The 21,592-nt window shown below is 44.8% G+C and overlaps 1 protein-coding gene across 4 annotated transcripts in view; it reads right to left on the bottom strand.

The window, feature by feature from the left end:
- MYO1B (myosin IB) overlaps positions 1 to 20,603 on the bottom strand; it is a 299,289-nt gene extending 278,686 nt beyond the window's left edge. For all 4 annotated transcript variants that reach the window (XM_083153484.1, XM_083153488.1, XM_083153487.1 and 1 more), the window contains exon 1: positions 20,341 to 20,603. The gene's annotated coding sequence lies outside the window, so the exon portion shown is untranslated. The remainder of the gene's footprint in view (positions 1 to 20,340) is intronic.
- Positions 20,604 to 21,592: the final 989 nt, after the last annotated feature.

Genomic DNA, 21,592 nt, shown 5'->3' with positions numbered 1-21,592 from the left:
CCCGGTGCTTCCTCCTCCCCCCTGCAGCCGGAAGGATGTCCGGCTGCTTCACTAGGGGGAGGCAGAGCTTACCTTCCGGGGTCCAGGAGGACCCTTCAGGAAGGTAAGCCAGAGGGGCGGCGGCGAGGCGGCGGGTTTGCGTCGGCGGGCGGCGAAAAGAAGCCCATAGGCTTCTATAGGGTATCGCCACCCAGGTGGCGATACCCTTCACTGCGGTATCATTTTTGATACATAGGAAAATGCGGTAAAACCGGGGTTTTACCGCATTTTCCATTTCATACATCTCGCCCAAGGAGTGTTACCTCTGATCATTTGCATGTAAAAAATAGCCTAATCGTATGCGAGTTCTCCCAGGAGCTGCAGGGGAAATCAGGTCCAACTTGTCCGGAAATGCATAGAGGCCTTTAATTTTGCTGCATGGTACATTATCTCCACCTGCAGCGCAATAGAACAATAGCTTATAGCTGAAAAAACATGAATTAGACCCACAGCAAAACAACAACATTCATTCATGAACCATATTAAAGAAAACCTAAAAGACTCAGAATTTGTATGCTTAATCCTGCAGATAACTACTTATGTGTCATGCAGAATAAGGTCCAAAAGTTAGATTGTGTGTATATTAATTATACACACAAAAAGCACAACATCCTTACAGATCACTGAAAAGATGATATTCTGAAGGTTTTAAATGCCATACATTCCAAATGTATATACATACCGTAACTCATGCAGGAGGGTACATACTATAATTCATGCGGGAGGGGACATACTGTAACTCATGCTATGTTAGCTATGCAGGTGAGTTAATATTCTGTGCCGAAGAACTTGAAACAGTTCTTGTTTTTGTATAGCAGTAAATATAGGAATATAAAAAAGGTGCATTAAATATATCTTGCTTTTTTATTTAATACACAGTAGGTTTGAAAAGTACATCATGCAACATTATTTTTTAATTATAAATTACATAAAAAGGTATGTTTCCACAATTTTTTTTTTTGGAAAACAATTTTAATTATTTTGTTTGTCAGACCAATAAAATTATGGAACAACAGTAGCATATTGAGACCAATAGAGAAACGTATGGCAACATTGCCATTCTGTGTGATAATACATATCATGGATCGTCTTATCTTTAACAATAAAACTGTGAAATACACACACAATACAGCATCGATATACCGCGTACTAATTGTACCCATAAATCAGTATAATGACCACATAAAAATAAATTACAGCCTGAATTTATGTAATCAACGCTTTTTTTTTTTTTTTACTTTAAACCTGGTGTGAGTCTACCTGAGGGATGTCGGTTGCCCATTTAGATGCCACTGCTGCCAAGATTGTGTCATTCGCCACCGGCAATAAGTCAGGTAATAAATATTTAAAGTCTATACGGTCCAGTGGAACTGAGAACAAATACTGAGTGTAGTGGATCAGGTACATTCGGTTGAATCGTAGGGGTTTGCATAGTTTGAGCATAGTGTCTGGCCTGGAGGTACATAAAGAACTCCCTCTGGGATAGGGAGTATTTTGTGGCTAAATCCTGGAACGTGAGCAGGGTTCCCTCCAGATCAAAGATGTTTAGAATAGAAAGTAATCCCTTTTGTTTCCATCCCAAGAATCCCAAATTCAACAGGCTTGGTTGAAAGCCTGGGTTACCTCAAAAGGGTGCATATTTTGTAACCAGGTACCTGCGACCCAATTTCTTTGTTAATGGCTAGCCACGCTACTTATGTATCTGTGAAAAGGATATTATCTAAAACTTCTTGAGGCAAGTTAGAGCGTGGAACATGCATAAGGCCAGCAGGAGAATAGGGAGCGAATACGCTTTCCTCCAAGGAGTTATGGGTATATAATTCCGTGCCATGAAACCAATCTAATATATACCTCATAAACACTGAATTTGTGAAGGCTGGAACGTTGGGAATCCCCAATCCACCCTCCACCTTTTTTGAATATAATTTGTGTCTAGCAACGCGGGGCTTCTTTCCCTGCCATAAAAAAAGTAAAAAAAACCTTGGTGAGTTTGGCAACGTCAGACTTGGAAAGAAGCAAGGGGATCACCCTTTCCACAATTTAATAATATCATCAAATATACTTAAATGTACTAAAGGGCAATTGGAGGAGAATTTATACAATTCTCCTCCAAGCCCTTAATATCCCATTGTCTAGTAATCAGATTTCCATCATGCTTGTAATATGAAATGTGATCTGGTAAATTTACTAAAAATCTCACAGTGTCTAGGTTTGACCCCCCCCCAAAAAAGTCAACATACACAAGATTGACACTGGAAAAAGGTCGAAAAGCAATTAGTCATCATGGAAAGGTCATTCCTGCAATGGATTCTGTTATTGCTTTGTGAGTTTGGGCGATTTTACTACATTCCATCTAATCAGAGATGATCATTTTGATAAATATATCCTTTTATTTGGCGAAATGGTCATAAAATGGTATTGTATATTTTGTCAACATTCAACAAGTTGGCATGGTCATAATAGCGACATACCCACAATGTCTACAAGGGTCAACAGGATTAGAATGTCTACACTACATTCCTCATGGCTTAGCAGTAGCTCTCTGGTACAGCAGCTCCAGTGATTACTTCCAGGGAGGAGATCACCTTGCAATGACTTTTTGTGTATGTGGCAGCACTGGCAGCGGTTGGCATGTCTAACAACAAAAACCCTCCCTATATTGTTATTATCATTTATAGGGCACAACAAGTGTTTTGCAGCACCTAACAAAAAAAACAAATGAGTAATAAACAAGAAAACAATTACATATAGTACAATGTAATTTAGGACAAGTGCATGGTAAATAAAGATTGCTCCATCAGGTTAAGTAATTATTGGGGATTTCTAGGTTTCAGTATTACAACTGCAAGTACTGCACTTACTGCCTCTGTGGGTTTGACCATGTGGACCAATAAGGATCCACAACAAGCATGGAGCTTGGAACTTCCAATTGGTCCTGCTACTCAAATGCATTTTCAGCGGCCATTTTAGGGGTGGAGGGAGATAACATTTGCCATTGCTATACTAAAGAAATGGAGATGAATGCAGCTCCTATCACTATAAGGAAAGTGTAGCTCAGGGAAAACAAACTATACATTGTGAATGATGCTTTAGCAAAGCAATCAGTATTCTCTAAGCCAAGTCAGGAGGTGAAATTTCTGTGGCACTACAGGATGTGTGATTGTGTGTGAAAAATGCTCAGATTGTTAATCAGTCTGTCTGGATTTGATCATGATATACAGTAGTTGCCAAAAGAGCTACAACAGTAAAATATTCCAGAGGCTTCCGTGTAGTTAAGCAAATCTTAAGTCTCACAGATGTTAATTACTAAAGTCTAGAGATTGATCACAGATGTGTGAAGGCCAATCAGCGCTATATAATGTTTCCTCTAGGAGGGAAAAAGAAAGGGGACATTCTAAAAAGGTTTGTCTAGTTAAGAAAAAAATAAAAAGTACTACTAATGTTCTTACACTGATTTACACAACATTACACTTTGTATCCTGTGCAATCCATTAAGTAATATGCGTACCAGACATGGAATCCAGTCATTAGATCTAGAGTGTCTAGGTCGACAGTCAAGAGGACGACATGGTCAAAGTGAGTTTTTCAGGATTTTATCTGTACAAAACCGACTTGTTCATACTTTACCATCCACATGGGCATAGAGTTACACTAGAATAGTGCTCAATGCATCAGGAGCACAGCGAGCCGCGCGTGGGGACACGGGACACTTACACGGTGTAGACATAGGACCCAAAAAACATAAACTTCTGTCGACCTTTATCATGTCGACCAATAGTGATCGACCTTTTCACTGTACACCTAGTCACTGTAGATCTAATATACCATAACCCAACACATAGGTAATAAAATAAATTGCAGACAAGCTACATTATGTGAACTTTGGCCTATCTAACAAACTGTTTAATAGTAAGTTGTATTAACCAATGACGTTGAGAGAAGGGGGGGGGGATACTCTTTACCCAGGCCTGATGGAGGGTTCACCTCCCCCTTCCCCCATTGCAGGGTACCAGGCAGTGTGAAGAGAGATGATAGGCTCTCTCCCCAGCTCAGCACATGCTGCTCACTGCTGTGTGCTGAGCAGGCTCCCCTGCATATTCGCGCACAGGAGCGATGTTTCACGACTGCGCAATTGCATATACTTTTATGAAGCCACTTGGTGGGAGCAGGCGTGGCAAACTGCTTGTTCGCCATCCCGTTCGCTCCTAGCAGTGCATGCTTGGGGTGGCAGGGATGGGCTGTGCTCATGGGAATTTCCCAATGACCTGGGTGCAGGGGGCGTGAGCTCCCCATTCTGGCATACATCGTGAGTTGGCGAATGGTGTGATGGAAGCTGCTCAGATAAGTGCGGCTCCTTCTGTAGTGTGCTGCTTTGCTCCTCATGCTGCGAGTCGGGTGCCTTGCTCCACTACCACTGTGCACAGCATGCAAAAGTCCATATGTCCATATGGACGGTTTGGTGCACACATAGTATGGCTGCAGCCGTCAGTTAATTGACAGTCTGTAGCCATTTATGTGTTAGGGCAGGGTAGTAATGGTCTTTGTTTCATAAAAGCCTATCCCCGCTCAGACAGGGGTAAACAGGAAGCTCACTTAACACTTGCCAATCACCAGTGCTTTCTTGTCGCCCATGCTGCAGCAGCTTCTTACCTCTCTTTACTCATGCACATTCAGAGACTTCCAGCAGGTTCCTGCAAGCACTTCCTGGCTCCTGTTGGGTTGGTCTCAACCCAGCCTGTACCTGTGTATCCTAAATAGCTGGTCCAGCACCACAACCTAGAACCTGTGTATCCTGTGTCGCTGGTACTGCTGTGCAACCAGCGTTTCTGGTACTGCTTCACAACCCAGCATCTGTACTGTGTATCCTGAGTAGCTGGTATTGCACTAAGGGCACCACTAATCTAGGCCAAAACCCCAACTCAATTTGCTGAAGAAGTGCAGCCCCACACTTGCATGCTTGATATTTCACCTTACTTCACTGGTGTCTGCAGACACAGATTATTAAAACGTTCTCTCCAAAATCAAAAAGGTATGGCTTTTTGATTGCATTTCTTCCATGAAGACCACATCTGGCCAGACTTCTCGGCAAAGTAAAGGGGTGTACCTGGATCCCAGTGGTTTCTGCCAATATTGAGCTGATGGTACTGCCAGATATGGGGCAGATGCTGGCTTCAGTGTAAAGCTTGAACAGCACACCTTGAAACCCCAGTCTGCTTTGATAGCTTTGCCTGTGAGAGACCTTGCTGATGCATGTAGAAAGAAAAGGGGGTTTAAACTGCGCTACATCTATGTACATGCAACAAATGTTACAATAAGTTTCAAATCTTGATTTATTCAATATCTTTAAAAAGAAGCAGTTGCATAAAAATACTAAAATAAAATATGTGTGGCTGATACCATTAAAAAGTCAATAACACGGATATAGTCACCCAATGATCCAATATGGCTCCTGATGATAGTCCGTTCCTATGTTGCTTTCCTTAGAAGTCCCAAGTTGTGAAAGCCGGTTCTGAATACCAAAGAGGACTTTTTGGGAGAGGCAGCGCTCTCCTGCCAAGGGTACAACTGATGGTAGAGGGTCCCTCTTTATTGTCGCTGGCTTGTTTTGCTCCTGATAATAGATGGCTGTATGGATAGGGGGAAAGCTGGTCCGGCCACAATAAGTAATGCAGGTCCGGATCCAGATGGATCGGTGTCCGTGTGGGTGGGGGGGGGGGGGGGGGTTTGGGGTCACCAACCCAGGGCACCCCTGCAAAGATCCCGCAGCACCCAGTTTGGGAACCACTGTCTAGGTATTAAAAAAAATTCTATCTATCCATCCCATATACACACCAACACATACATACAGTGGGAGAGATATGACACACTATATATATTTGGGTTTGAATAAGTAGGTCGACCAAACTAAGGTCGACAAGCCTTAGATAGACACATGAAAAAGGTCAACACGGCTTTAGGTCTACATGGACAAAAGGTTAACACAAGCATTAGGTCGACTTTGGAAAGGTCGACCATTAAAAAGTCGACATGGGTTTTTCAAAATGGTGTCTCGAACGTCAACACCATCGCAAGGCTTGCTGTGCACACCATGCTTCGGGCTCGGTTCCTTGCGGCACTCGGCACACTATTATATTCTCCCTATATGCAATAGTGGATGGTAGGGCATGAAATACCGCCTGTCGGCACATGTCGGTTCAAGAAAAATGTGAAAAACCCATGTAGACTTTTTGATTGTCAACCTAATGACTGTCAATCTATTTCATGTGTTGACCTTCAGTGGTGGACCGAATGCATGTTAACCTAGTGACTGTATAATTATAATAAAATGATATATAAGTGAGATCTCTGTCTCAAAAGCTACTTGCGCAAATATTTAGAAAATCTGTATTTAAGGATAATGACCCTGTCAACTTAGCCCATGTCGACCTAGTGGTGTCAACCTAATGCTCGTCGACCCAATGACCGTATACCGTTCAGTGGATAATGTGTGAGTTAAAGCAAATTGACTTCGTGCCACACACCATAGTCCTATTGAAGATAGAGAAATGGTGGCAACGTTCTCATGTCGATCTGATACATACTACTCTAGGTGTGCATGATGAGAGGACTATGGGCCAGATTCTCTAAGCTTTAAAAGTGATAAACAGCCAGCCAATTAGCTCCTGCCTGACATTTTTCAAACACAGTCTGTGACATGGCAGGTAGAAGCTGATAGGCTGGCTATTTATCACTTTTGAAGCTTAGAGAATCTAGCCCTATTTGCGGGATGTATTAAAATACATCGCCACCCTTTGCCACCTGCCCGCCGCGATGCCAGCGCATATGTACTAACATATGCGGCTGGCATCACGTTGCGGTGACGGAGACCCCCCGCGATACCTGTACTGTGGTGTACTGTTGGGGTCTCCGTCACCTCCCTGCCGCCTGCTTCTCCCCTCATGCCGGGGACAGCTAAGCAGGCTGTCCCACGGCGCCTCCTCCTCCCCCTTGCAGCTGGAAGGACGTCCGGCTGCGTTGCTAGGAGGAGGAGGGGTTTACCTTCCAGGGTCCAGGAGGACCTTTCAGGAAGGTAAGCCCAAGGGAGGGGGATGGGGGGGTAGGCGAGGCTGCGGCGGAGGCGGTGAAAAGAAGCCCATAGGTTTCTATAGGGTATCGCCACCCAAAGGTGGCGATACCCTGCCCGGCGAGATCGGTGCGGCAGGGTTTTAGTAATTATGAAAATGCAGTAAAACAGGGGTTTTACCGCATTTACATCTTGCCCTATGTGAGAAAAGGTTATTAGAAAGCATGTTCACAAATACTATCTTACAACACACAAAAGATGGACAGGATTTGTTTAAATCAGAGAACACAGACATAACCTTCGGATAAGGTTTGCAGTATTAGACTACAAATGTTTCTCACATTAAGGGGCCTATTCATCATCCTTAATGGACCAGTTACACATGCTGAAACGCTTGTCTCCACATGTTTTACGTAACAGGTCCATTCATTATTACGAGTCCGCTGGAGCTGTAGGTTTTCGGTGTTTACTTGTGAGGACCAACATACCCTCTCGTTCCTATGAAGGGTTTGCTGGTTTAAACAGTAGGTCTAATGCTGAACATTATCTTGTTCTTATTTTCAATTTCATCTATATCAGTGTACTTTGTATTAATAGGTTTCGTCTATCTACAAATATTCCAATGTAATAGGCATTATAAGCTACCAAATCCAAAGTCTAATAACATAATTATGATAGAAAGTACTAAAACATGGTTGACCAAGGTTTCTGATATGTATTTTTTGTTCCCATTAAAACATAACAACATATAAATCGCCGCCACCCATCCGGGACTTCCACTGCATCTTGCATCTTCAGGAGCTCTTCAACGCTCCTCCTACTCCATCGTCTTAGCCTAATATTATCTGATGAAAAGGGGTGGGGCTTCTTGGATTTTGAAAAATGTTGCTGCAATGAGCCAATCAATGCCTTGCCCCATTGCATCAGCTTATATTAGCCTGTGCAAGGCCAGAGAGTCAGTCCAATGGTGGAGCAGGAGCGACAAAGACCTCCTGAAGATACAAGACGCAGTAAAATTACTAGATGGGTGGCAGCAATGCAAAGGAGCTTAAAGGCCACTGCCAGACAAGTGGAACATTTCAGAAGATGCCAGAAAAACACAGTGAAAGTCACTGGGGGCGGGCAGTCAATGCTGTGCCTAGAGGCGGCGGCCTAACCCTTAAATATCAGCTCATCAAGTATTCTTAGATCATCATACAATGTCTCCTAGCTGAATACCTGTCATAAGTCCTGCGATCACACCCATAGTGCCCAAAAACCACAGCTCAAATGACAGGTTGGGCCATTTAAGGCCGGAGGTGGTGGTGTGACCAGTATTCCCAAAAACGGGCAGTCTCTCTCCTGTTTTTGGGAGTGGCAAGGGCACATCTGCTGATGCAGATTTCCTGGTCTTGTTTAAGTAACTGTGGTGACTAGAAGGTTACTCTGTCCGCTAGTAAACGGTCCTACAGAGTGATCCAATACTGCCTCCTTGGATGCAGCAGCGGACCACACATGCAAGTGTCTATTTACACAAGATGCCTCCTTCTGCATTAACATGAGCTAGCATCCATGCAGCATGCAAGAACACAGCAACGATGCGAATGGGGGTAGAAGCAGTTGTGTAGTTTCCGCAAGGGCATATGGGTGTGCTGGGGGGTGTGTGAAGGTGGTGTGCTTATAGAAGCAAAATCAAATGTTTTTTTGATCTGCATTCAGTTCATTGCTCCCTCACGTTTTTCTCTATATCAAAAAGAAAAATAGACTGTGCAGGCAACAAAATATTGAATTTGATCCAGTAAATTGAAGGTGTACACTGTACCTTGAATGTAAATCGAATTTGATATCGAAAGCGATATCGAATGCAAAAGTGCAGATCAAATGTGAAATTGAATATGAACGCAAAGGCCAAATCGAAAGGGAGTGGAATAGGGGAAATGGAACTGAAAAGTAAATGGATATGTGTGTATAGTCTCAACTAGCTTCAATGATCCTTAATGCAATACCAGTGGCTCCGGAGTCTCACTACTGCGCACATTCTGCAGGACTCCAGGGCTACTCAAGCACGATAATTGACTGATCTGTAAGCAAAGCTGTGTCTTTATATGCAGCTGCAGCATTTACAGAGTTTTGCTGCAAATGAATTTGCACAAAATGCTAAATCAGACCCCCAATGTTACTCAAGTTTTACCACTGCATTCATTTAAAGTGAATAAAATGAAAGTGAATCAAATTGGATCCCCACAAGGGAGAATAGCCCCTGTCAGTCAGGATCCCGACTGCCAGGCATTTAAATAGTTGGTATACCAATGTCGAAGTAGTGACCGTCGTAATCCCGACTATCGGGAAGTAATCCAGCATCACCTCATGGACCCAGCTGTATGTATCACATATCTTCCCTTTACTAGTACAGTATGTGTTATAGTAATATTATAACACACACACACACATACATACATACATACATACATACATACATACATACATACATACATACATACATACATATACACACACAGGGCCGTTTCTAGAGGCGGACAAGCCGTGCAGCAGCCCGGGGCGCCGCACGGCTTGTCCGCCTCTAATAAACAGCCGGGGCGCCCGGCAGCAGCTCTCCCCAGCGCTGCCTCCCTTCCTCCCCCTCTCCGCCTTTCAGCTCTCACCGTCCACCGCCGGCGCCGCTGATTGATTTCCCAGGGGAGGGGAGGGAGCGCATCGTGGTCTCTCCTTCCCCTCTCTCACTGTGTCACTGGGCTGTCAGCCAATCAGGAGACAGCCCGCGATGTATGAATGGCTGACAGCTCAGTGAAGGGGAAGGAGAGACATGCGATGCGCTCCCCTCCCCTCCCCAAGGAAGATGAAGAAGAGGCAGCAGCAGAGGCGATGGCAGCAGGGGGAGGCACAGTGAGTTACTGTATGCTGCTTCCGGCACTGTGGGGCATATTGGCACTGTGGGGCATATTTGGCACTGTGGGGGAATATATCTGTGGCACTGTGGGGGCATATATCTGTGGCACTGTGGGGGGCATATTTGGCACTGTGGGGGCATATTTGGCACTGTGGGGGCATATATCTGTGGCAAAGTGGGGGCATATATCTGTGGCACTGTGGGGGCATATTTGGCACTGTGGGGGCATATATCTGTGGCACTGTGGGGCATATTTGGCACTGTTGGGGCATAGCTGTCACTGGGGGCATATATATGTGGCGCTGTGGGGGCATATGTGTGGCACTGTGTGGGAATAGCTGTCACTGTGGGGGCATATATGTGTGGCGCTGTGGGGGGCATATCCAGCACTGTGGGGGCATATATCTGTAGCACTGTGGGGGCATATATCTGTGGCACTGTGGGGGCATATATCTGTGGCACTGTTGGGGCATATCTGTCTCTGTGGGGGCATATATGTGTGGCGCTGTGGGGGCATATGTGTGGCCTTTGAGGGAATAGCTGTCACTGTGGGGGCATATATGTGTGGCGCTGTGGGGGGCATATCCAGCACTGTGGGGGCATATGTGTGGCACTGTGGGGGCATATTTGGCACTGTGGGGGCATATCTGTGGGGACATATCTGTGGGGGCATATGTGTGTCACTGTGGGGTCATATATGTGTGGCACTGTGGGGGCATATCTGGCACTGTGGGGGCATATTAGTAAATGGCATCAGTTGTGCGGCAGCGGCTCGTGGGGCATAATGTGTAATGGGCATTACGGTGTGGGGAGTATTGCGTAATTGCCATCCCAGTGTGGGGTGTAATGGGCATCACGGTGTGCAACAAAAATGTGTCATTTTTATCACGGTGTGCGGCGTAATATGTAAGTGGCATCACAGTGTGCGGCATAATGTGTAATTGTCATCACAGTGTGCGACGTAATGTGTAATTGGCATCATGGATAAATAGTGTATAATGATTTAAGTAGCCTGTCATTGTTTGGCCTTGATCTGTGAGGCGTACTAGGTCACTGTGTGGGCCTTTATGTTTTTTATGTCACTGTGTGGTTTTCAGCCCGCCAACTTAAGTGCAGGAGGACAATGACAACTCCTGCGGTAACCAATGTCTGGTCATGCAGGTCGCAAAAGTGTGATGTAAGGTAATTGTTTTCCGGCTAGGCCACGCCCTTATATTAAGCCACACCCCCTTTAAATTAAGCCACACCCCTATTTCGGCGCGCTCAATTTCCTCTATGCCATGTTATGTATTTGGGGGGGGGGGGGGCGCATTTTTTTTTCACCCTGGGAGCTAAATTATCTAGAAACGGCCCTGTACACACATACAAAATAGGTAGAATACTTAAAAACTAATCTAAATAATGCTATTTGGGTTATTACATCTAATTGGCTGCACACAATAAATTTTTCTTTTGTGTCCTCTCCCAATAATGTCATTCCTTAACTCCAATGTTGTTACACACATCTCTTGCCAATTTACTATGCCTCCAAGCTGTTGCACTGGAAAGGATTATCTCACATGAAAAAAAAAAAAACTGCTTTGGGGCAAGACGATAAACAATGGGAATTCTAGATTATGGCACACTCTGCACGTAGATGTGTAGTAGCACAATCAGAGAACCCAGGCAAAAGAATAGACAAATCCCTACAAATTTCACACTGTCCGGCTCCCGCTTTTTCACTGCCATCCGTGCAGTCACTAATGGGCTGCTATGTTGTGTTTCACACTGGACGGTCACGGTGCGGCCGCCGGGGAACAGCCGGCTCTTACCACTTCAGCTGGTGGCTGCTGTGCCGTGGCTGTCCAGTCCTCCCTGCTCAGTGTGGTGTGGAAGGCAATGGGTGCCTTCACACACCACGGTGCTGCCGGATGATAAAGCCTGCCCCCATATGATGAGGGGGGCGGGGCTAGAGAGACACACAGGCTGGGCTGCCAGTCAAAATGGGTTATAAACCTGTCCCCTTGTGACTAGAGGGGCGGGGCTGCAGGGATGTAAAATGCCAGTCAAACTGGTTTGAACCCGCCCCCGTGTGTCACAACACAGAAACACAGTAGGGATGGCCATCGACCATTCAAAATCATCGATGGTTTATGGCCGATGTCGAATACTTTTGCCATTGATGGGTTGTGAACCAGATGGTTTCCCTCCATCGATGGCACAGCAAAACGAAGTTAAGGTTGTTTTGGATGTTTAGGTTGAGCAGAGCTCCGCCCCTCAACACCTGCCCCCCATTATTTGATTGGCACACAAACACAATGGGATGACCATCGATATGTAAAAATATAGATGGTCATCCATTGCATAGTTTAGCACTATAAACGGTCAGATGCAGAATTGCCATCAATGGCAATGGCAATGATGGCCATCCCTACAACACAGTGAGAAATGCTGCTGCATTTACTTCATCCAGCTTATTTTTAAGCGCATAATTTATCCTGCAAAAAACCGGAGCATGTGAAAAGGTTCTGCCATACGGCAAAAATACGGCCAAAGTTTGTCCGTTTTTTTACCGTCCGGTCAAAACCGGCGTGTGTGAAACTACCCTGACGCTGCTAACAGGGAAATGTCACTGGGACACCTAATTAGTGCTGAGCTCCAAAAGGATTTTCCCACCTGAAAAACACAAAAAAGAAAGCACAAGCAAATTCTGACGTGGTCTAAAAATTTGCACCTTATTACATGTGTGAATTTCGGGGCAAAAAAAAAATCCAGAAAAAAAAATAAAATACTATTATATCTCGCCCATGGATTTTCAAAGTGCAACACAGTTACAACTGACAGGAGACAGTCATACAAATGACACATCCACATACTTTATACTATTTAATGGTGCCATCATTGTGTTGATTAAGTAAAAGCTTAAAAAAAAGCTTGAACAGTTAAGTTTCTGCCTTGGATTGGACAATCCATATATGTCCCCATAACATGCATATTTAAAAGGCACCAACAGTATGGAAGTCCTTAATTCCACAGGAAAACTAGTTTCAACAAATTTCTGTACGGTAATCAACTATCAGAATAATAATTTTCCCAGAATTTATACTGTTGTAAGTAAAACAACAGGCTTATCTGCAAGATATAATTATTGTAGCAGTTTTCCTGGTCAACAGTATGTACATCAGTCACTGTTTTTCAACCTGGATTGGAAAAGGGTAGTAAAGGTAGTAAATGATAGTAAATTGTAGTGGGCTAAAGGGCCTTCCACGCCCAGGGGGAGGAGCAAGGCCAGGGGACTTGCTCCTTTACTATCCACGCACCACTGGTTGCCAAAGAGTGGTGAGCGAAGCAAGCCCACCAGGGTGCGTTTGAGTCCCCTTGTTCCGACCTTGCTCCTCCTCTCTCCACCCTGTCTACTCCCCTGTCATGTCACTAGGTCCCATAGCTCACTTGAATTTAGACCTAACCATTTAAAAAAAAGTGCCATATGCTGGTGGTCTGGGACCAAATCAAATTAACTATGGTCATTGTCAAAGAAGAGTGTATTAATTTAATAAAATTTTTTGCACAAAGAATAAAGAGTGATGCGAACAAAACACTTATATTGGATCCGAGCAGTGATTAAAAAAAGGGTTGGAAGCCACTGTGTTAGGCATAGGCATATATAATACCACTTTTACACCAAAAGTGCCGGGTCGCACCCGGGTTTTTGGACCGTATGCGACCCGGAAGTTGTTCCCTTTTACACCGGCGCCCCCCCGCATTATGCCGGGTAGGGGACGCCTGTGAAGTCGGGCCCTGAGCCGGTGCTCAGAGATGACATCATCTCCAAGCGCCGGGAAACCCGCCGACTGTCGCCCACACAACGACGACCGACGTGCTGGGGGCAAGCACCCAGGTAAGCTGCTGGGCTGCCACCATCCTCCATGTGCCCCCAACCTCCGTCAATTAGGTGAATGGATGCCACAAACAGGCATCCATTCACCTCTGCTGCTGTCTGCATAGTACCGCAGACAGCAACGGAGGCTGTACGTAGCCCCTGCCCAACCTCCGGACTGACCTCAGGGCGCTGCGGTCCGGAGGTTGGTGCTCCCTGATTGGAGGAAATGGGTCCCTGGGTCGGATGACCCAGTTTACCCATTTACACTGCCCCCGACTCCGGGGAAGCCCCGTGTCCGACCCTGAACATTTGCCGGGTCAGACACCGGGTAACAGGACCCGGGTTATTTTTTTTTGCCCTTTTACACCAAGACCCGCCCCAGATTTAGGGGGAGATTCTCTAAGAATCTCCGCCCCCCTCCTCGCCCATCGCATTTATAATTATCGCATATGTTCTAACATATGCGATAATTATAGCAAAGGACAGCTCTTGCGTTAAGAGCTGTCCTTTGCGGTGCGAGTCGCCGGGTCCCAGCAGGTCCCGACGGCTCCCCCCTCCCTCACACACCCGGCGCTGCTGCTGCTGCGCCAGGCTCTCCTCCTCCCTGCACCTGGAAGAGGATCAGTGCAGGGAGGAGGTCACAGGTCCGGGCAGCACTGCGCTATGCTGCCCGGACACAGGTGAGGGGGGAGGGGGCGATGCGGGGCGGCGGGGGGTCATGCGGGGCGACGGTGGGATGCGGTAGAAGCCCATTGGCTTCTATGGGGCATCGCCAGATTTTTCTGGCGATGCCCCCCGCCGCGTTAACCCGGCGGGGGATGCTTACAGCATCCCAAAATGCAGTAAAAACCCTGATAACAGGGTTTTTACCGCATTTCTTGCTTAGAGAATCTCCCCCTTAAGCAGCAATAATCCGGGTCATGGCTCTGGTGTAAAAGGGGTATAATGGGCCTGATTCAAGTTAACTCGCTAGCCAGCATAATTTGCTGTTCAGCGAGCCCTTATTGCCACCCGCCCGGTGAGCAAATGGCACGCCAACATCCCCGCCGCAATGTGAATGGATATTTAGCATAACATCCATTCGCTCAGGAGCAAAAATCTTTTTTCCCAGTTTGCAGACATGTCACTTTTGTCTGACCTATATTTGCGGCAAGCGGTTCCGAGAACGGGGCTAAAGTCCTCTGACATCAGCCACCCACATACCCATGGGAATGCCCAGACACCAGGCCAATCCCCCTCCTGCAAATGCCTCAGTGACTATGCAAGTCGCCGAAGGCAACAGTGTGGCATGAAAGATCCGGATAATAATAGGTCGCACCCATACTGTCAACATGAATCAGGTTGGCAGGTGTAAAGGGTCAATATTTACAATGGTAGAGTTAAGTTGTTGTTTTTTTTTCCCCCAAAAAAAAACTTTTTCATCATTTACCATTCATGTTGAATATGTTTGTGAACATTAACCTGTGCCAAGGGCAGCAAGAGCAGAGTAAGGCACCTTGGCCCAAGGGGTCATGAGGTACAAGATTGGGGTAACGTGATTGAAAATGGTAAATGGCACTCAAAAAAACAACCTTGTATTACCCATTTTAAGGTCAACCTTTTTCGGTGCCTACATATCAATCTAATCATATGGGGTCCACTTGATGACCTAATTTTAGTTTACCCAATGATCTTACACTGCGACACACACTGACTAAAGGGGCCACAATGCACCCACGCATTATACTTACCTCTCCGATCCCTATACCACAGAAATCACTGGAAATATGGTGCTGCACAAAAATGTGTGCAGGCGTAATAGAGGAATGATTGCACAGGCGCCAAGAAAGGGGAATCCAAGATGCAGACAGGCCGCCACATTTCTTTAGTTAACCCTGGTTTAAGTATGGAATCATCAGCCACCAATAATGAAGCAGCCACTGCCAATTGGCCTTTTTGTGCATCTATGGCTGGATAAGAAAAGACAATGGAAATATAAAAAAAGGAACTTGTCATTATAGAAATATTCAAATAGTCAGTAGCTGGGAAAAAAAGGACAGCCCTTCACCATTTACATTAACCAAATCTCCTTTTCCTGGTTCTAAAGAGGCTCTCACTGTAAAGCACACATTTTCTTATCTGCTAGCTTGGCAGTAACTATGGGGCAGATGTATTAAGCCTGGAGAAGAGATAAAGTGGAGATAAAGTGAAAGGAGATAAAACACCAGCCAAATCAACTCCCAACTGTCATTTTCAAACACAGTTAATTTTCTGGTGCTTTATCTCCAGTTTCGCTCTTCTCCAGGCTTAATACATCTGCCTCAATGTGCATCATACTTTTTGTAGGGCACAGAACCAGGACACTCGTTCAAGTTGGTTGTGTAATTGTTGCTGTTAGGACCGATGAGTTCATTATAAACGAGAAACAAAGATGGAAAACTGTCCAATGGAAAACTGTCCAATTCACTGGATACAGGACATCTTCAGATCCATGAACTCGAATGAAATTTTTACTTTTGAAACAGGACTCTACATTCATTCATGAATATAAAACAGATTATTTTCACCTTTGTAGCAAATAAACAAATAGCATTATATTAATATGCATTCATTTATTCAGTATTTATAGGAGATTGAGACCCTCATGCAGTCCTAATTATAAGGACCTTATACCAGTGCAGGTACAGTAGAAAAGTATGTACCAAACTTTGAATTAAAGTACTTTCAGAGCCATGCTAAAAGAAATAAATTGGGCCAGCATTATGGATTTGCAATCCACAGGGAAATCCAGACACAGAGCATTGAGTCCCTCCTGGAATGGGTCATGTTGGGAAGTATGGAAAACCGGTACTTGTTTAGTTTAACGGCGGCAGCGTCTCAGTCGCAGCAGCGTCGGTGTCACCTTGAGGGGCTCGCTTTGCTCGCCCATGCTACGGGCTCGGTGGCTCGCTACGCTCGCCACACTATCTAAAATCAACTCCATGCCAACGTGGATAGTGGGGGTATGAACCAATTCACGTTGGCATGGACTTTATTTTAGATAGTTTTCCGAGCGCCGAACCCAGAAGTAGCGGCGGCCATGCTGCCACCGTGAAACTAAACATGTACCGGAAAACCTTATGCTTCCTTTAAAGTGGATCAATTTGGTCATCACTGCCCTAGAGCACCTGTCTGTGCTGGAACACCTCCTTTGCCAAAAGGTGCATACTACATTGAATGCTAAGAGCTTCTGACAATATTATTAATAGATCTAACTACACAAAGCTTTGTAAAATGAGAATACATCTAAGCTTTGTTTAAATAGTCTTACATATTCTGTACCAATACAATATGCAATGCAGTATCTGTTAATAAAACCAGTTAAACTACATAACCAAAGGGTTATACCTGCAACAGGTTTGTTTAAATACAAACAAAAGATGATAAGGAATATGCAGTGTTACATAGTTATCCTTTATCAGTGATTACAAGGAAACTTTAAAACAAGAACAAATCTTCTGTCTTAAAGCAGAACAGCTGATGCTCATATTTCAAGCATTCTTTGTATACAAGTATAACAGTAGCAATGATATTCTCACATTTAGAGGATGCATAGAAATCAATAATGAATGTTCATGCAATTTAATATTGTAATGCAACACATTTCTTTGATTACCATTTTTTATTTAGATCTTTCATGTAAAATCCATTTAAAAAGTATAACAAAATAAAGAAAACAATGCAAGGTTCACTACAGTAATTAACAAGTGTGACAACAAATATTTAGCGGGGTAGACGTACATAGGGAACAGTTTATTTATTTACAGTTTCTTATTTAGCTCAGCATATTCTGTTGCACTTTACAATTGGAAACAACAGTAATAGAAACAAACCGACATAGAGGTACAGATAGAGCCGGGCTCCCTCTTGCTGGGGAATCGCCAGAACGTCACCGCTGGCGATCCGCCAGCAGCCCGGCTCTCCATCTGACTGAGGCGCGCGTCTCAGTTTCCGTGCGGCAGGGCGACGGGAACCTGTCCGTCTCTGCATCAGGTAGACAGACAGGGTTAGGGGGGGTGCAGGGAGGCAAGCCGGCGGGGACCGGTCGGAAGGGGAAGCGCGTGCATCTCGTGCGCGCGCATCCCCTTTTGCAGACACAGATGGCGGGAGGTGGGGGATGGCGTCGCCATCGCCATCCCCTGCAAAGAAGAGACCCGCTCCATCTGTAGGAGGGCCCTGCTCGCAAGCTTACAATCTATAGGACAGTTATGTTCATCCTAAAACTTGACCAAGAAATACAAAAAATAAAAATAAGTTTTGCCAATGTTCATATCCACTAGTAGCTTTGCATTATAAAAAGGTTAATAAAGTACTCAATAATGACAGTTTAGCCAGACTCTATGCAAGTAGTAAAAAAATAAATTTCCATAAACTCTTCACAACATCCACCCACCCCAACAGAAATGTGGCATCTAACTAGGAACATGTCTGATTTTAATTTAAGCTTTTTTTTTACCCCAGTGTAAGAGAACAGGACTGATCAAGTTGGCAATTCTGAGACTTTGCTATTTAAAGCTAAGTTTAGTTAGTGGCTTTTCCAGACATTCCTTGAAACTCAGATTTTTTTTTTACACTCTAGTTACATCCATTCCAGTCCACATTTCAGAAAATACATATATGGGAAATGACCCCACGGAGGTGTGAATGAATAATATATCCACCAACATCCCTGCCAAACCCACTCTAGATCACACATTTGTAAGTTAAAAAGAAAAAAAACATTCCGCAGCAAGGCCCTTAACTGATATTCTCCGTTTTATTGAATGTAAAGATGACGGAGGATGTGGCTGATGACGTATGGGAGTGAGATCACCACAACATTTAGACACACACACACTAGACAATATTTACATTTTGTTCTGCAAACCCATCAGAATTGCTAAAATCATTACTAGTATCATGACTCTAGCATACCCAGAGATGCTCTTGCAATACACTGGGAATGCTACTAAGGTACAGCAGTTAGCGCTACCACCGCCTCTACAAGTTACATATAGTACACAGCGAGAATAATAAAAGGAAGAACTTAAGTGAATTTTCCAATATTCTCTGTAAAATCGCTGCGGAATATGTGTGCGATATATAAATACGTTATTGTGCGTGTATATGTGGTAGGGAGTATAGATTGTAAGCTCCACTGGGGAAAGGACTGATGCAGAATATGTGTGCGCTTTATAAGAAACTGGGTACTTATGTAGTATCTGGGCTGCCGATTTTTTGATTGTATGCCTTAAGTTAAGGCATACAATCAGATGCGATGCGATATCGCAGCGCATCGCATGCGACCATCGGATGCGATGCGATGACCCGATTTTTCCCATAGGAATCAATGTTAAAATGGACTGAGTCCATTTTAACATGGAATTCAATGGGAAAAAGGGGTCCTTTTCATACCCCTACTATCCAAGTGGGCAAGGAGTTGGATATATAAACCTGTGGCGAGCGTAGCGAGCCACCGAGCCCGAAGCGTGGCGAGCGAAGCGAGCCCCGCGAGGGGACGGTATTCTGTGTCTGCTCGCCTCGCTACGCTCGCCACAGGTTTATATATTTAACTCCATGCCCACTTGGATAGTAGGGGTATGAAAATGACCCCTTTTTCCCATTGAATTCCATGTTAAAATGGACTCAGTCCATTTTAACATTGATTCCTATGGAAAAATCGGGTCATCGCATCGCATCCGATGGTCGCATGCAATGCGATGTGCCCGATTCTAAATCGGACGCCCAGATAGTACATAAGTACCAGAAACTGTTAATAAATAAATAACCCCACCCAATGTACAATGAAAACAAATGTGGCACTCCCACTATTGGTTAGACTCACTACTTCTTTGTACTAGTGTCAGTTGAAAACTAAAACTAAGTATTTCAAACAAGCACTTTATTAACAATCACTTACAGAGCACCAGCCTATTCAATTGTGCTTTACAATTTATAACATTATATCGCTATAGTTACAGGAAACACACAATGGATCATTTCAATGAAATCATCCTTTTAATAAACTCTCCAGATCACGCCGACAAATTATACATGTAGAACAGAACCTCTGCAGCAATAGCAGCTCTTGAAACAAAGGCAGTTGGGCAATTTTGCTACTTATCCACAGAAAAAGGATTACAGACACACCAGATTTTATGCCCAAAAATCGAAATGACCAAGCCCCTTAGCAAGTCCATGGTAACGGACTCCGATCACGACAAATCTCAGCAGCCTTTGTTCAGATCACCACAGCTGGATATTACTAAGATCAGAGCTGGTCATTTAAATCTCCCTTACAGGCGAGACGTGGTACACGTGGACCAACAATGGGAGTAAGCAGCCAGCTCAGCCAGGCATCCTAGTCACTGAGATCAGACCCATCTGATCGAAGTTAGAGAGTAGTTCATGGCAGCAACATGCATCTCTGGGATATGTGTACAGTGTAGAAGCGCTTTACACAAACTAATTGCCTTTCACAAAAACATACACTACCTTTTGTAGGGATATAGCCAAAAGTCCTGTATTCTAACCAATCGCTCCGCTGTTTAGAAAGTATTAATCCACAAGGATGATTGTTTCCAGCCAGGTCTGAAAGGCTGGAAGCAGCCAGATGTATATTGTATATCCCGCAGATCCTCTGCCCAGGAAGCGTGTGAATGAATGGAAGCCCTAGCACTTCCTCTCTCAGTATGCTGCCACTCTCTTATTGCCCTAGGGAGAGGCCAGTATTGGGAGAGGTACTAACTAGCTATGGATGTACTCCTGCCTCCTTACCCACCTATAACGTTACACTGTCCCGCCCTCAGTCACCCCCTCAGCTGGACACATAGCACCACCAAGTGGACGCAATCACTCTTGCACTCTTTACCATATGTTTAACTTAGAAACCGTTGCCAAAGGTCATTCATTTATTGTGTGTACAATGTGTGTAGACTCACGTGTCTGCAGGTTACTAATATGAGATCATAAAAGTGAAACTTAAAGTGCATACACACAGTGCGATTTTGACTATACTGTACTATTGAGCTGCCTCCACAGTCTGTGTTTTATCGTGATGCTGACACATAGGGCTATTTCACACTCTCCAGCTTCTGCGAAACCCTGCATGGCCAGGAAGCCGTGCCGCACACAGCAGTTAATAGTGGACACAAATGTGTCCATTCACACGGGACGGCCGCGGCCCGGCCGCCTGGTTGCAGCCGGATCCCACCACTGGAAGGGACGGCTGCCGGGCTGTGGCCATCCCCTTCATTTTAAACTACTGTGTGCGGCACGGCTTCCTGGCCGTGCAGGATTTCGCCGCCCGGCAGGAGCCAGAGCATGTGAAATAGCCCATAGGGTGAAATTGAATAGGATGAGAGATTTAGAAAGTGAGAGATTTGGTAAGAAAACTCCATATTGTTTTTAAAGCGGCAATCATTTACACAGCAAAACCAGTTTGATATTGCAGTGTAAATGATTGCCGCTTTAAAAAAAAAAAAACTGGCGATTTTTTACCAAATCCCTCACTTTCTGAATCTCTCATCCTATTACATTTCCCCCATGATGCAATATGAACTACAGAGCAGATTTAGACCTGCTTGTTGGGCAGCGAATGTGGCCCCGTCTCTGATGGTGAAGGTGAGTGCATGCGCATAGTCGCTCATGTAAATGCATAGATGCCCGTAGTGAAGGCCTTCGTTGAGTTTTTCAGTTGCCAAGGCGTTCGCAAAATGATTGGTAGACAGGGGGTCATAGAAACATA

This window comes from Crinia signifera, chromosome 7, assembly GCF_055691185.1.
Source record: "Crinia signifera chromosome 7, ASM5569118v1, whole genome shotgun sequence".
Lineage (NCBI taxonomy): Eukaryota > Metazoa > Chordata > Amphibia > Anura > Myobatrachidae > Crinia > Crinia signifera.
Note: the sequence above shows the minus strand (reverse complement) of the source record. Positions and strands in the feature narration are given on the sequence as shown.